Source organism: Taeniopygia guttata, chromosome 5, assembly GCF_048771995.1.
Source record: "Taeniopygia guttata chromosome 5, bTaeGut7.mat, whole genome shotgun sequence".
NCBI lineage: Eukaryota > Metazoa > Chordata > Aves > Passeriformes > Estrildidae > Taeniopygia > Taeniopygia guttata.
This window is the reverse complement of record NC_133030.1, coordinates 5,736,238-5,751,457: the sequence shown is the minus strand read 5'-3', so window position 1 is coordinate 5,751,457 and position 15,220 is coordinate 5,736,238. Positions and strand designations below refer to the sequence as shown.

The window sequence follows — 15,220 nt, the reverse complement described above, 5'->3', positions numbered from 1 at the left end:
AATATAAATCCTTTTCCCTCTCTCCCCGAAACGGAGACCACTCCGAAGTCGGTAAATTTCCACGCAAAAAAGTTATCTAATCCACAGAACGGAAAACACTTGCCGCCTACCTAGAAGGAGAGGTGGGGGCGGGGAGGGCTGATAATTAGAATCCTGGCTTGGAGTACATGAAAATAGCCGAAAGTTTGCGCTGGCAGTGCCGAGAGCAGCCGGCGAGGCGCGCCCGCCGCTTCAGGCGCCGCCCGCCGCCCCGGGCATCACGGGCGGCGCAGCGCCCGAGCCTGGCGAACTTGGCCGCCTCCTCCTCCGCCGCTTCCCATCCCGAGCGGCCGTGGCGGCTCCCAGCGCCGGGAGCAGCCTGCCGGGGAGCGGGGCTCACCGGGACTGACAGCGCCCGGCGCCAATGGCAGCGGCCGCGCGGGATGCGGGGCGGGATGCGGGGCGGGATGCGGGGCGGGGATGCGCCGGGACCCACCTGCTCCCGGAGCCTCCCTCGCTGCCTGCCTGCTTCCCTCTCTGCCGTGCCCGAGGCTGGCAGCCAAGGATCTCCAGCCTGGAGAAGCAGAGGGAGCAGCCGGCGGCGCACCCAGAGGCGCTCATTTGCTCCCGGAGGGGTGAAACCGGAGACGTGCCTCGGCTCGCAGCGAGCACCCACCGCTGCGGTGTGTTTGGCTTCGAGCCTCTCGGCGTGCCCGCTGCCCGCCGAGCTTGGGCTGACAATACCGAATGGTTGCTCGCATCCGCACCGGCGAGCCCTGTATCCATCCGTTCTTCGCCTCCCCCACATCCCTAGGGATGCGCTCTATCCGAGAACGTCCAGAATTAGCTTCAGTAGCGGTAACTCACAATTTAGTTCAGCATTCCCGTGCTGCTTTCCTTTCTACCTCACGTTTTACATTATTTTTGAAAACACATTAAAAAGGCGGATTCCTCCCAGTATGAAACCTCACGGATATGAGAGAAGGCACATGATGAATCTTTTCTGTTCCTATTAAATAGGGACTTCTGTACTATATGAGATCATTTTCTTTTGATAGTTTCAAGTCAGAAATGTAACCAGCATAACCAGCATTAGAAACAATGAGGCACGTGTTAATTAGCATTCTAAAATTATCTTAAATACTTAGCCAAGGAAAGCAAGAATAGCAAATGTTGTGGATTGACTGCACTCTGTAGTCACAGTCAGGGTTTGCCAGTGTGCAGAAAGCCCAGCCAGGTACCAGGACTTACTATGCTGAAGCATAAACATGTGAGTGTTCAAACCCTTCAACAGCTCCAATGTACATTGCAACATCTTAAGAGAAATAAAAGTAGATGATTTGTCTTAGTTCTACGGGTTGTTATTTTTAAAGACATTGCAAGCAAGACTCAGTATTCAAGAGAGAAGGCAGACAACTGTCTTGCCAAAAGGCAGAATGACTTCTTCCTTTCCATCAGTTGATACTCCATAGAAACAGTAAAAATTACAAGTACTCAGACACATACAAACCAGCACCAACAGAAGCTGCAGTCAACTCTGCCAACAAAGCTGAAAAAACAAACTGCCCCCTCAGTCTGCTGAGCCTCTCTGAAAACTAACTGAATTTTTGGCCAGTTTAAAAGTACTTCCCCTGTGGTAACACTAGAAGAGATGAGCCCAAGAGAACTCCCTTGGAAATTAGAATATATAACACAAGGTATTTGAATGAGAATACAATATTTCCATTTTAAGGAAAAATATTTTCAATAATACAGGGAAGGTTGCAGGACAAAGCAGTCAATGAAGAAGTTCAAGCCTTGTAAAAGACAAAGCACTGACAGAATAGATTCGAATAGTTCCACCCTGAAAGTCAGTTAATCCACTTGGTCTGCAATAAATGTTTGTCTACACCATCATTTATTTTCCTATCTTTGTGTAACACTTCAGTGCTACAGCTTTGCTTCTGGTAGCAACTTTGTGCTATGGCTGAAGCCTTTAATAATAGTGTTACCTAGACTTCCTTTAATCTTTGTAAACCCTGCCTGCAGTCACAAACTACGAATTCTTCAGCAATTTAAGCAGAGTCCAGGACTTAGCCTGGGACTTCTCAATTTAAAGCACAACTTATCTGAAATCAGTCCAGGTAAGGGATGAGTAACAAGCATTAATAAGTCATAATTGCCAAGGAAATGTATAAAAACCGAAGCACTAACTGCTGTTATAAACAAATATGAACAGTACTTGTTACTAATGACTATAAGCATACCCGTAAGTGATACAAACATTTGGAAAAAGATGGATAATGTGTCTCACAGCCTTAATAGGTTGCTTACAACAGTAGATAATTGATTAACCTACAGTAACTATTAATAGTTCTTTAGCCTTTTGTTCCCATCAGCTCTCTGATCATGTTTAAAATATATTTTCATTAATAACCACATTCTCCTGCTGCCAAAGCTGCACTCCTTCTCCTAACTCGAGCCTTGATTTTACTGAAGCTACTCTTAAAATTGACTTCATAGCAAAACCTCCAGATGCTTTGATACACACAAAAAAGTGCTTGCTTTCATGCCTCTGGTAATAATATTCTAGACAGGTCTCTTTAAAAGTCTTCTTTTATGGGTTTCCATAAAATTGGAGGTATCTAAGTGTAAGCCATTTAGAAATTGGTTGGTTTTGTAATTTTGATTTATTGTTGAGTATTACAATCCAGATGAGACCCCTTTGTGTGACATATTACATAAATACATAAGCAGTCCACTTTAATAATTTAATGTGAACAAAAACAGGAAAAGGAACAATAGGAGAATAGAAATGCTGCCAGCCTCACATTATAGTCAGGGAGAAAATTAGGTGGTAAAACCTTGAAATGTTTATTTTTTGAACATTTAAATTGTAGGGGAACACAAGGTCTATGAAATATTCTCGCTTCAATGAAAATGGTGTTTTCTGCTTCAGGTATTTAAGCTTGAGGCAGTACAATCTACTGTGCAGGTTATTAAAATATGTGTCTTGATTTTATCCTTGTCCTGATACTGCTGTGCTATGTCATGGTATGCAAATTATTTCATGTAATTATTTCACATTTCTTAAAACAGGTATGTATTACAGCCTTTAATGCAGATTTCCTCATGGTGCTGTAATGGGGCTCCATTTCAAACGGTGCTGAGGAAAAATTAACCTCACAATCTAGTAAATAATGCAGGGTAAGTGGCAGCTGTAAAATGACCTATAAGTAATTCAGTTAGTATTTTTTAGCATTACAGTTCATGGAAGTGAAATGTTTAAGAACTGTATTTTTATTGCATCATTTTGATGTGGGTTAAAGCATTTTTACATGTAAGATGGTGTTTGAAACATCAGAACCAAAAATACTTAACCCATTTTATAAAAACAAGTTTTTTACACTTCGTTAGAAACCAGTGGAAAAGCTTAACTTTTAAATTTTATTTTTATCACATTCTATTCAGATTCTTAGCTGAAATCCTATTAGTTTGTGGAGATATAATCTTCCTTATTATCTAGTCTGAGGAGATTTTCTTCTATTATTTCTTCCTTCTCACCCATGATTATCACATCTTTTGTTTGGAGAGGTGATAAAAAATTCCAAAGACAGTCACTAAGCAACACAGCATTTTACATTGTGGAGAGAGATGACTAAATAAATTTAGGAAAGTCTAAAAAAAGTAAAAAAAAAAAATTGAGAAATTACCTCTGAGAAGTTAATTTTTTTGGAAGCTCTGATGTCTGAGCCTGCACACACAAATCAAGACCTGTACATCTCAAGCAGAGATTACCCCTTCTGCAGATGAGATCTTCCCAACAATTCAAAATATAAAACTGGGGTTTCAGCTCCGCAAAAGAGGAAGCTTTTTCTCTTTTGAAGATAAAGGTCAGGTGTTCAGTCCCCAGGGAAGTGATCTGATGATCTTTGGAATCTATTGTCCCTAGTCATCACTAACACTAATTTTAAACTGATTTTAAACTTCTATTAAAAAAGACCTATGCAGGAATTGCAAAGATGCCTTTGCATTTTCGGGAGCTGGGTTTTGGAGTAAGGGATTTGGTAAGTGGATGTTGTAAGATGATGAATAGGAACTGAATGCAAACCAAAAAGAAAGGAAGAAAAAAGTTGAATGAATGAATGAATGAATGAATGAATGAATGAATGAATGAATGAATGAAAAGTAGCATGGAGGAAGACAAGAGAAAAACAAAAAACTACTTTTCCTTGTTATGCTGGGACACATTCTCATCATCCTTATGCCTCTGGCATTTTTCTTTTTCTCTCTCTTGCCTTCTTTGGGTCCATATCTGCTCTGTCCCTTTACTATTATTTCCTGTCACCTTTTCCATTCCTCATTAAAAAATCACTACATTTATGTTTACACTAGTTCTGTTCCACATCACCTTTTGTAACATTTTTAGCAATCATCAGCTCATTCAGGTCACGCAGGACTCCTCATTTTTCACTGCTTTACTGCTCAGCAAAGCACCAACTACAGCAAAAGTCAGCTCCACGCAGCTGGAGGAGAGTGGAGGAGGAGGAGAGTGAATTAGTGTTGAGCACAGAGTCATCCAGAAAAGACCTTTGAGATCATCTGTTCCAGCCTTTGACTGAACAGCACCGTGTCAACCAGGCCATAGCACCAAGTGCCATGCCCAGCTCTTTCCTGAACATCTGCAGGAAAAGGGATTCCATCACATCCCTGGGCAGCCTCTTCCACAATCTAATCACCCTTTCTGTAAAGAAATTCCTCCTGATCTCCATCCTGTCACTGGTAGCCTGGGAGGAGAGGCCGATCCCCACCTCGCCCCATCCTCCTGTCAGGGAGCTTAGAGAGGGGTCAGGTCTCCCCTGAGCCTCCTTTTCTCCAGGCTGAACACCCCCAGCTCCCTCAAGTGCTTCTCACAGGGCTTTTACCCTCCAGAACCTCCCAGCTCCATTGCCCTTTGTCACTGTAGGACACATGAAAGCACGGTGCGAGCCGCTGCTATTGCAAAGGTGAAAAAAGAGAGTTTATTTTCTGAGTCCAGCATTTATACTTTTTCAAAGGTGACAGTGGATTGGAGGGTGAAGGTGCCACCGCTCCAATGACATTGGACAAACTCCTAGTACATCAAGTTTCTCCACCCCTATGAAGGAATGCAAAACAATTGGTTGTTTACAGAAAGTTGTGTGAGAAAGTTCTCTAACAGAATGTAAACTCAGAAGGCTTTAGAAAATCTTAAGAATCAGGGTGACAGCCCTTCTTGGGACCCGCTCCAGCCCCTCAATATCCTTCCAGAACTGACGGGCCCAGACCAGGACACAGCAGTGCCCAGCACAGGGGGATAGCTTCTGTCCCCTTGGACTTGTTGAATCTCACACCATTGGCCTCAGCCCATCCCTCCAGCCTGTCCAGACCCCTCTGCAGGGCTTTCCTCCCCCCAGCAGATCAACACTCCCACCCAATTTAGTGTCATCCATGCATTTGTCTTTCCAAAATGTTTTTCTATCAAAACCATCAAAAATCACTTCATACTGTAATTGATCTCTGCTATGCTGCTGTGTTAGCTACTTCTATGCATTGGTGTGATTTAGTTTTTTCTGACAGCATTACACTGCACCGTTTTTTTTGCCTCAAAACTATCAGTTAATCCATCTCAAGTGACTCATGTGTGACCAGCAATTCAACAGCAGGAGTAAAAGATGTAACATATGGTCCTTTGTGAGTGGCATGTCTACAGTTTATCAGAGAAGCATTATGTTCTGTTCTCCTCAAAGCTGTCATTTTTCTGCACCTTACGCCTCCAACGACAACCTTGTCCCTAAGCAACTTTAAGTCTTTTCATTTTGGGGTTTTAAACTTTGGAAACATTTGAAACAGAATTCCAGAGATTGCAGCCCACTCAATTTCTGAATCTTTCTATATTCAGATTAAAAAAGAAAAAAAAAAAAAGAGTAAATGCAAAATAATTTTTGACATCTAGAAATCTTAGCTTTCTCAATTCCTCAATGCTGTTTTATTTCTATCTTTAACTACTGTAATACAAATTACTGTACTACATCAAACAAGAACTGAGGCAGCCAAATATCCTATTTCCAAATACTGTCAGGCTCTGAATATTGAGGAACAAGAATAGTCCTCTTGCCAGGCTTTGCCTGGAAAATCTTCAACAAATTTAATGGCTTAAAGGCTGTCTGTGTCAGTGGTTGCAAGTGATTGCTTACACTAGCTGTGCAAGCAATCACAAATTCACAAAGTTCTGAACTGGTGCTTTCTCATATTCCAAAGAAACATGAACATATTGTGCAGGCTTATCCCAGAACCCTTCTTAGATGGCTCTTGGCCAATGTGAGTCTTATATATGCAGCCTCTTCCCACATGACAGGAACTCCGTACTTCAATTAATTTTTGTAATTTTGCTGTTTCATCAAGTTGTCATTCGGGGTCATGTCTTCTTCCACCTTTTGCAGCTGGCTTTAGAAGTTACTAAGGCTGTGGTACCCTTACCATTTACATGCTTGTCTGATCACATCTACATATGCTGAACAATGCAGATCCCAACCTCCCCTGCTCATGACTGTCTTCTCTTTGGAAACTTGTGATTTCTTCCTATTCTTTGTCCTTTCTGTCTTAATCAGTTTTTAATGCATGAATGGAGCTTCTCCATAAGCATAATGGAGAAGAAGCTCCTAGGAAGGATTTGCAGCCCAAGTATCAATTAAATCCAGCAGCAACTGTCATCATTATCCATGTTCTCTGATGTCTCAAAAAAGAAAAAATCTGTAAATAGGTGGAAAGCGACTTCCTTCAATTCCTCATTCGATAATTACTTTTCTAGACAGAAATTCCTTAAAAGAAGCCTAAGAATCTTCAATAATCCTTTTCCTCCCATTCCTGCAAGACAGGGTGCATTTATTTCTTCCAAATTCTTTCTTTGCTGAAGGCTTGGATCTTCATACTGTTTCAGAGGAATTGACACTGAAGCATTCAAGAGCATTATGGCAGAGCAAAGGGAGTTAATGAAACCACTACTGAGCATTAGAAAGGTAGAGCCTCAGAAGTGACTGTAAATTCAAAATAGAGATCAGAAAAAATGGAACATGAAAGTAATTGGCCTTTTTAATTCAAATTGATTATTAGAAAGAAATAATTACTTCTGTAGGTTCAGTTCGTTGTTCAACCAGAAATTATAAAAAATTGTATGATTCTTCTTTACTGGTTTAATGTAAAGTAGGACAGACACCATTGAAGGACAGTGCTGGTGAAATCAATTTAACTGGTTTAACTCTTCCATTTCCCAATCAACATTATCCAGATCATTTTAAAGATGAGATTAGGCCAGCTGTCCTTCAGCCAGTGGTTAGAATAAATGCACAAAAGCCTCTGCTAATGCTCTTTTGCCAGATTTACATCCAAATACGTAATTTAGCTGAAACATGAGTTTCTACAATTTGAAACTGCTGGAATGATTTTCTGTGTGACACCTTTAATCAGATACTGCAGCCACAGCTTAAGCAAATGAACAATTCACCTTAAAATACCTAGAGTATGTTAGTAATTAATTCTTTTTCTTAGGTAGATGAAAAGACTTTGGATGTGTTTTTGTTTGGTTGGTTTTTAAAGGATTTGGTGACATCCAGAAGTTTTGCTGATCTGTTCGCTGCATCAAAACCACAAGCAACACCATCACCCTGGAACACAGAAGAAAGCCCTTCTGCCATTTTTAAACAAAACTGACTACACAGCAAGAAAGCTTCCAGTCCACCTTGGTATTTTAACAGCTCTCACGGTACGAGAGGAGATTGAAGGCTTTATTTGGTTTGGCCTGGAATATATCACACTGCTCCAAGAATGTCTAACAAAGCACCTGTGCCCTGCTGCAGAGTTCTCTGATGAACTGCAGAGGGAATGGTTTTGTAATGCTGACGATTTCGATTAATATAACCCCTTGTGCTGGGTCTGAGTGAGGTAAAGCTCACAGCTCTCACAGTGCTGTACTTTGCAGTAGTAGCTGGACAGGTATTGATAACAGACCAGTGTTTTGGCTACTGCCAAACAGTGCTGACCCAAATTAGCCAAAGGGGTATTCCACACCATATGACTTCAGCTCAGATACATAAACTCTGGGAGAGAGGAGGAAGAGGGGGCATTCGTGGTTCCTCACCCTTTGCCTCCCGGAGAAACCATTATGCATGCTGGGGCCCTACCTCCTGGGAAGGGTCCAAACATCGCTGCCAATGGGAAGTAGTAGAGATTGGCCTTTTCTCCGTTAGTTGATGCACACACAGACTCTTGCTTATTGCTTTCTTTCTCTAATAAAACTGCCTTATCTCACCCTGCTGTTTTTCCTTCATCTGACTCTCTCCCCGGTCCCATTGGGAAAGGGAGTGACAGAGCGACTTAGTGGGCACCTGGCATCCAGCCAACGTCAACTGACTACGCCCCTTTACCTCATGGTTTTGTGGATTAGTTTGGCCTTAAGTTGCTACAGAATTTAAGAAAAACTTAAACATACAGTGAGGTCTCCCCTCAGTTTCCTCTCCTCCAGCTGAACAGACCAAGTGCCCTCAGCCTCTCTTCCTACAGTTTCCTAGAACTCCATAGCCTGGCTCAGTGCCTCACGCAGAGGATGTCCTGCATACAGCCCCAGCCTTGGGCAGCTCTACCCTTCCTACTGGTCTCTGTGTCCAGCTCAGGGTTCCTCCTGTGCCAGCAACACTTGTTCCAGCAGTTGCTGCCACAAGCACTAGGCACATCACTGCCAGTGCTGGACAGCCTCGGCCAGGGCCAACACTTCACTGAGCACCAGTTCCAAGATCTTGGCCCAAAACGATTGGAATCTAAATCCCAACTCCAGATATGAATATCACTGGGATCTGTTAATACTCCTCTATTTGGTGTACTTGTGTGTAAATTATTTTTCTCTGGAAGATACAAAGTGTGCGGAGCTATGTCTAAGTGTATGTTCCACACCTAAAAATTTTTTAAAGAAGTGTCTCAGCTGACTACATGTGCTCATTCTTTCTCTGTAGTTCTTCTCTATGCACATATAACATCGTAGAACTAACACGGAATTTCTGTTATTTTGGAGTTTCATTCTCCTCTTCTTTGAGGGCTCTAGGACTGGAGGTGGCCTGCAGATTGTCCTGCTGCCACAGACGCCCCAGCCTAGAAATGCCTTGTGTGTGCTGCTCCAAGTGCATCTTCAAAGGAATGGCTGTGCTTCCTGGAGAGCTCTTCCAGAACAAATCATCTTCTACTTTCCAGCCTCAATGTTTTTCCCCACTCTATTTCTTGACTTTTTGCCTTGTACCAAATGTCTGTGACATGAACCAGCAGGTCTTTCCTGAGCTGCTGCTTTCTTCTTTAATGAAGAGATAGAAAGAACCAGGAGAGGAGCCCCTCTGAATGTCCTAAAGGTTGAACAGTACTCAATGGCACAGCCTCCTTTGCTGCTGGTACGTCAGTGCCAGGCTTCTGCCAGGTGGGCAAGGACAAGGGAGAGCAGATGCAAAGTGTTATAGATAAAAATCCAGCTGAATTATAAAATAAAAATTGATTTTCTTTAGCAATTGAAATCTGAGCCAGCCACAAAGAAAAGGACAGTGCTAAGCCCGGGATCTGCGCTGGGCAAGACACAGGTCTGACCATCCTGTGCAGGTGATTTTTATACAGTTTATTTTGCTTGAGGCCAGGATCTGCGTGATCAGCCTTTTCTTTCCATTCAAAGTCCCACATATTCATAAAGTCTCTTCTCTCTGTGCCGAGTTGAACAATCTGGTGTCTGGGAAGCGATGTACATCCTTGATGGAGTTACAGGAACCAGCATTGAGATGTATCCGTTGGGTGGTTCCAGTGATTCCAATCTTGGGTCGTTGTCGTCATCGCTTGGGAGTTCCTGGATCACCTTGAGAAACGACTCATCTCCGGACAGGCTATGTGTATTAACTTGTAAATGAGGTCTTACCAGAGACAGTTTCAGCATATGTGAGGCAAATCCCCCAGTGCCAACTCTTAAGCTTTTTTAATAATATGAAACATTACATACATATCGTCCTACAGGCACGAATTATCTATATTACACACAACATTAGGCAATGGAGTCCTAGTAGTTTTTCCTGCCATTAGTTGTAGCTTTTAAGAGTCTTAAAGTTCAGTAAAGCTCAGGTTTTCCAGACATTGCCATGATCTTTGGTTGCCCTGATTTTTAAAATGTTTAGTTATCTTTTATAGCTCTTTTGAAAGTTTTAAAGTTCTTATAAAACTTCTTTAGCATTCTGATAATGTTTACATATTTGAGAGTCAGAGTTCCCACACAATTTCATGTATAAATTGAATAGTTTACATATTTCTCTGTGGGTGGAGAGAAATGATTGATTGATCTTTGGAGCGGTGTGGTTGGAGAGGTGGTTATTCCATCCTCCAATGCACAGTCACCTTTGAAATTCTATAAATACCAGGTGCTTGAATAAAACTGGGTCTTTTTCTCTTTTGAACTTCCCAAGCTTCTGGGTCAAATATTGTGTCAAATAGCGATAATCTTTCGCTGTTCCACACAAGATGGGAGGCAGTGATTCATGGGTTTGCATGGGAGCTCCACACCAGCACTCATGCACCAAAATATTCCTACTTCCAAAAGATTTTCCTTTCGTTTACAAAATAGAGATGCTTATAGAAGTTATCGCAGGAATAGAAAAGGAAGCCCTCAGAGGAAGCCTTGGATGAGAGCCAAGAGTTTCTTCAAAAACCAGTATGATACTAGCAAGTGGAGATCACCCCATTTGGAATTCACAAATTTCTGGGAGTGTCTTGAATCAGGTAGAACTCCAGGGTTTTAGAACTTCTGAGGGGAAATATTTTTTTAATATAAAATTCATTTTTATATAAAAACTTTTTTGGAAAAAAAAAGGTAAATATTTTTTACATATCCCATGAAATCCCAACCTCTTTTCCTTACTAAGGAATAGCATTCTTTGTGGTGTTCATAGTAGTCAAAGATGCATACTCTTCTGCTGTTGACTCCCATAGTCCTTCAATTCTTTTTCTATGGTGTGCTCTGGCTTTTTGATCTTCAGCAGGACCAATCACGCACTAAGGAGGCAGAAACAAGACACTTACATAATTTGGAAAATTTCCAGTCTAGGAACTGGCTTCACACACACCCAGGTCTAGGCTCCAGCTGGAACATTATTTACAGCTTGAATTTTTATCATCACAACACACACACCCAATCCACAGCTTCTTTAGGCCAAAGAAAAGCTACAAAATGCATTTTTAACAGGCACCCAGCAGTTCACTAGGCCACAGCTTTCACTCTAATGATCACATGACAAGATTATAAGAATGCCAAGGCTTTTTTTTTGACAGGATATGCAAGGGAGAACTTTTTTTTTAATGTGCTGAAGTGGTTTCACCCTTCCTTGCATTGTCTTTTCTAGTCAAGTCCAAGAATAAACAGGGCTCATATGGTCATTACTGATATCCGTTTGTTCATTGCCAATTTAAATACCAGATGCCAGAAAAACACCAAATTGTTTATTCCTTTTTTGGTCTTAAGTAGCTTTCACACTAAGGAATATACTTTTTTTTTTTTTTTCAATAAAATCACCTACTTTCGTACAGTTCAAGACAGGAAAGGGCATGAATTTCTATTTGCCTCTCTAAGTTCAACACACAGCATGTTCACTCAGAGAATAAGAACCACCAGGCAGCAAAACTTCAAGATCATCTAAGGAAACATGCAGCTGAATTGCCCTATGTAGATATTCCAGTTTACGTTCCTGTTCTTTATGCTATTTGCTTTATAATTGCTGGAACAGTCTCTTCTGCCCCACAGAAAACTTCTTTAAAAACATGAGTGGGTCCTGGAGTCTAGAACAGAAAGTGTGAGCTCAAGAAAACTTTTGGAATTCTTACTGTTGTTGAAATACTAAATACCACATATTTAAATGATAAAGTCACCTGCAGGGTGGCTTTACAATGGAAATTTCATTAATAAAAGATATTCAGGAGTCCTATTTTATCCCATTGAACCTACACAGTTCAAAAAATTACACGACCACATGGGTTTAAGAGTAAGGTGCAATCTCTTTATATTGTACCACGCCTCCTCCTCAGAGCATCTCATTTTCACCTACCCAGTTTTATGGCTTTGGTTTTGTTAGATAATTTCCTCTGTAGGATTACATTCTACTGGCCTCTTGCCCAAAACATTCGGAGTAGGAGAAATGAAATCTTCAGCCATCAACAGAATAGTGTAGCTGACACACACACATCTTCAGGCAACTGCAGTCTGACATCTATGAACAGCGCTGTGCTAAACACAAATTTCACTAAATGTTACTCAGATGGTGTATCAACAACTACCTAGTTGTTGATAAAAATGTGCAGTATAGACTGTGAAGTGTGGGAATTGCAGCAGACACTGTTTCTCTGTAGATTGTAAATAATATAATTATTTTAGCAACAGAAATTCATGTTATTTACAGCAACCTCACACTTTTCCCTGCAGGGCCTGCCTCAACAAGATTCTGTCTCTCACCAGGGTGTTAGAAAGTTCTGCTGCAAATGTTTCAGAAACAAAGTTTTTAACTCTGACAATTGATGCCAGTTTTTGGCGGGTCCTCCTCCTGTATCTGGACTTCTCAGCTCGTCTCTCAGGAAAAATGATGCAGATCCAGGATTCATATGATGATTTGTATGGTAAGCAACCCACAAAAACAACATTGCAACCTTTTGCAGTAAAACTGAAAGAGGAAAGGGTAGACTGAAGGTGGATGTTTTTGGGAAAAGAGAGGAAAATAACCTGTATTCAAAGGAAAAAAACAAGGTACAATGAAGATGATACATTTAGTATTAAGTGTTCACCTGTGGCACAATTTCCAACTCTATGCTTTGGTTTTTGCTCTAAGGGGAAGGAAGGACCACGGATAGGACTAAAGAGAAACATCTAATCTGATGTTCATTTCCTGGTGATACTAATTTATTTTGCTTCTTGCTGCAAAAGACTTGGGGAAAAAAAAAAGAACCCCAAACATGTTTCAATGTAATTCTTCCTGCAGCTCAAGCAATTTCCACCAGTTTTAACTTAGATTTATCTATCACATTCCAAGCATTATTTCAATGCAATGCTGAGTTCTGAGGATGACTCATCAGTCAAATAATATTTCTGTGAAATACCTGCAGAATTCAGTGATGCCAGGCTGTAGAACACGCAGCTGTTAAGAGCAGTACTAATTCCAGTTGCAAATTTTGATTATAGGAAAAACGGGTAGGCATAATTTGGGAGTTATTTCCATTGGGATTTTCATTAAGTAGGACCTCCTGTTTGCTATGCAAACTCTGAACAAGCTCATCATTTACCATTTCTATCAGTAGAAGTTTTCATGCTTGTAAGTGCACTCTGACACATTCTAATAATTAAATGCCACTGGAAACACTCATCATACAGCAATAAGGTGAGTTTGGTGTTTTGAAATAGGACATCTGTTTAGGAACATATTTTATGGCCAGTCTCTGGCAAAGAGAAGAACTCATGAAATAGGCAATGATTGTCTTATTGTCCTAACAATTTAGATTTCTTCTATTTTTCAGAAAAGTCAAACTGATATCATGTACCATCTTGGAAGTTCCATTTCAAGGTCCTTTTTACAAGGCCTGAACAGAAAAGTTCAATGTCCCTAAACCTTCAAGGGTAAAATAAATGCCAAGCCCCTAAGGAAATTGTTCTAAAAAGTAAGACAGTCCTCCTGGATTTCTTTTTTCCCTTTATTTGTTATTGAGAGCTGTAGGAAATTACTTCCCTTGATTTGGGGGGGGAGGTGTTTGTTGTTTTTGTTATTTTCCTAAAGCAAATGAACTTAATGACTGTGACAAACACAAAAGGAGGAGTAAAAGTAAAGCACCAGCAGCTTCCTTCATTAAAGGGTGTTTTCCACTTCACTGTGTCTAGTAAAAGAGCCCAGGAATATCTCTACAATCCAGCAATGCTGCATTATTTTGTTTTGTTTAAATGAGGCAACACACACCAATCTAGCAGCAAGAAAAGATCCTTTCTTTGCTGCAGTGAGGGTATGTGCAGCAAATAGCTTCTATTAGTTCACAGATTCAAATTTTATCTCCATCAGTGTCACAGAGAGACAAAACATCAATTATTGGTCAAAGGCTAGAGAATATTTCTACAATAGGGAGCAGAAAATACTTCAAACTCATTCATGTCTACCATAAAGAAGATACCAATTTATACAAATCATGTTTTATAAAAAAATGTGGAGACAAAAATATAACTAAAATAATCACATTATTTCCTTAAAAACTGTTACCTTTGGGCAACATAAACATAAATAGAATAACTCATTGAGAAATATTAATTTCTCTCAACTAAGATATAAAGCATTAGTCTCTAATCTGACTTTAAAGTCTTTGCCTAGAAATGAAATATGTTTTCCCTTCCCTGCAAGTTGTTGCACAGAAAGGCTTTCTTGTGGAAAAAATAATTTTTATTTAAAGAAAAAAATCAATATATTATTTGATTGCTGTTGTAACTCAGAAATCATTCTAATGATGTGGTACTTCTAATGCTGTGTTACTTCTAAATTCTTGATATTCTTAGAGTGAAATAAAAATAAACCAGTCAAAAACCATACACACTTCCAGTAAAAAAGAAAGAATTTGTGGACTAATTTAGAAAAAAAAATAAAAATTAAAAGTCTGTTCACAACCCTGTAGGATATTAACAAGACTTTTTGAAACTACTAAATCTGTCATGCTTTTAAAAACAAAACTAAGCAACACAGCCAGAAAGGGGAAAAACTCCCACATTTTCCTGTAGCTCAAAGCCTAAGTGTTTAGAAAAGAACTGAAATATTTTATTACGACCTTTAAGCCAGATTTAATAAATATCCTAAATCAAGACATAGGACATCACATAATTCCTATCCATCTTAATGGGGTCTCTAAGACAGAAGGTGTTCCTCCATAAGGTAAGAAGAAATTAAAAAAAAAACAAAAGGGCAATGTGGCCACTGCTCTCTGGCCACAGAGAGCAGGCACAACTTTCCAGGCATTGTCCTGGGGAAGGCTGTGAGAAGATCAGAGAAATTAATGAGAAACAATTCTTATCTTCACTTACTGCAGCTGTTGTTGTGCACGTGTGGACTGGGTTATGGAGATTTGTTTACCAAAGGGTGATTTCTAAATTGGCCAATGGTGATGGTGTTTTGGATTCAAGGACCAATCTGGTCTGTCTGTAAGGGCAATGAGTTTTTCTTAA

At 40.4% G+C, this 15,220-nt stretch overlaps 1 protein-coding gene across 4 annotated transcripts in view; it reads right to left on the bottom strand.

Annotated features, from left to right (window-relative positions):
- The window catches only part of GALNT18 (polypeptide N-acetylgalactosaminyltransferase 18), a 275,590-nt gene that overhangs the window by 211,068 nt on the left and 49,302 nt on the right, over positions 1–15,220 (bottom strand). For 2 of the 4 annotated variants that reach the window (XM_030273457.4, XM_032748973.3), the window contains exon 1: positions 476–496. The exons of 1 other annotated variant lie outside the window; for it this stretch is intronic. The gene's annotated coding sequence lies outside the window, so the exon portion shown is untranslated. Of the gene's footprint in view, positions 1–110; positions 397–475; positions 497–15,220 lie in introns of those variants that run through there. One more of the 4 variants, XM_002188833.5, reaches the window with a different exon arrangement.